At 45.3% G+C, this 2,041-nt stretch overlaps 1 pseudogene; it reads left to right on the forward strand.

Annotated features, from left to right (window-relative positions):
* The first annotated feature begins 352 nt into the window (after positions 1-352).
* Positions 353-1,721, forward strand: LOC102831365 (annotated as a pseudogene).
* The last annotated feature ends 320 nt before the right edge of the window (positions 1,722-2,041 follow it).

Here is a 2,041-nt window from a genome sequence, read left to right on the forward strand (position 1 = left end):
GCTTTCTTTCCATGGTATCTCTTTGCAGAATTGAACTGCAAACTAGGCTATTAGGCAAGTGTGTTGACTTTACTAGTTACTGTATCTTTGGAAACCAGTCATCAATTTCTGAATATCCAAGTATCCCTCTTTGAACGATGCCTTCTTTGGTCCCTCCATTTATATGCAAACCCTCCTTTCTCTTCAGTGTGACCATGTGCATCAAGAATCTAACACTTTCTGGGTTTTGCTCGCGCTTTCATTCGCTCTCTCCTCTCGGGTCAAGGACTCTGGCCACAGGCTGTGGCTAGGAAGAGAGACAGAGGCGATGGCTCAGGGGAAGTGAGGCTGCGGTGGTAGTAGTGGAGAGAAGATGTTGGGCAAGGATGAGCAGCAGGAGCAAATTATTGCCAAGGATCTGGTCATCACCAAGTATAAGACGGGGGACGACATTTCCAACCGAGTACTTCGATCTTCGGTGGAAGCTTCCAGCTCAGGTGTGTCAGTATTGAGCCTATGTGGAAAAGGTGATGCCATGATTATGGAAGACAGGGAAAATCTTCAAGAAAGAAAAATAAATGAAGAAAGGTATTGCCTTTCCCACCAGCATTTCAGTAAATAATTGTGTATGTCACTTCTCCCCTTTGAAGAGCGACCAGGACTATATTCTCAAGGAAGATGATTTGGTAAAAATTGACCTTGGGGGTCCATGTAGGTGGCTTCATTGCTAACATGGCTCACACTTTTGTGGTTGATGTAGCTGAGGGGACCCCAGTAACAGGGCGGAAAGCAGACGTCATTAAGGAAGCTCACCTTTGTGCTGAGGCTGCCTTACGCCTGGTCAAACCTGGAAACCAGAACACACAAGTAACGGAAGCCTGGAACAAAGTTGCTCACTCATTTCACTGCACACCAATAGAATGTATGCTGTCACACCAATTGAAGCAGTATGTCATTGATAGAGAAAAAACCATTATCCAGAATCCCACAGACCAGCAGAAGAAGGACCATGAAAAAGCTGAATTTGAAGTACATGAAGTATATGCTGTAGATGTTCTTGTCAGTTCAGGAGAGGGCAAGGCCAAAGAGGAAGAACAGAGAACTACCATTTATAAATGAGACCCTCTAAACAATATGGCCTGAAAATGAAAATCTAACGTGCCTTCTTCAGTGAGGTGGAAAGACGTTTTGATGCCATGCCATTTACTTTGTAATTGTTGTTAAGTACCATGGAGTCAATTCTGACTCATAGTGACCCTGCACAGCATTTCTGAGGCTATAAATCCTTACAGGAGCAGAATGCCTCATCTTTCTCACACGGAACCGCTGGTAGTTTCGAACTGCTGACCTTGAGGCTAGCAGACCGACTCATAACCACTATGCTACCAGAGCTCCTTAAGAGAGCTTAAAGATGAGAAGAAGGCCCAGATGGGTGTGGTAGAGTAATCCAAACATGAATTGCTACAACCATTTAATGTTCTCTATGAGAAGGAGGGTGAATTTGTTGCCAAGTTTAAGTTTACAGTTTTGCTCATGCTTAATGGCCCCATGAGGATAACCAGTGGTCCCTTCAAGTCTGACCTCTACAAGTCTGAGATGGAGGTCAAGGATGCAGAACTGAGGGCTCTCCTTCAGAGTTCTGCAAGCCAGAAAACTCAGAAAAAGAAAAAAAGAAGGCCTCCAAGACTGCAGAGAATGCCACCAGTGGGGAAACATTAGAAGAGAATGAAGCTGGGGGCTGAGGTGGGTCCCATCTCCCCAGCTTGCTGCTCCTGTCTCATCCCCCTCCCACTACACTTCAAGCTCTGTGAAGTGCAGTTCATCATTTTCATCCAGAACCACCAGCAGAGTGAGGTTTCCCTGCCCCAGTCCCCATCTCCCAACCCATTCCTTTCCAACTACAACCAGCTCCAACTGACTCTGGTCTTGGGAGGCCAGGCTTTCCAGACACCGAAGACTACTTTAAATAGAAAAAAGAAATTGAATAATAGAGTCAGGAGTCAAAAAAAGAGTCTAACACTTCCCCAAATCCCTAAATTGTTTTCTGCCTGCTTGACTGTTC

This window comes from Chrysochloris asiatica, unplaced genomic scaffold, assembly GCF_000296735.1.
Source record: "Chrysochloris asiatica unplaced genomic scaffold, ChrAsi1.0 scaffold00071, whole genome shotgun sequence".
Lineage (NCBI taxonomy): Eukaryota > Metazoa > Chordata > Mammalia > Afrosoricida > Chrysochloridae > Chrysochloris > Chrysochloris asiatica.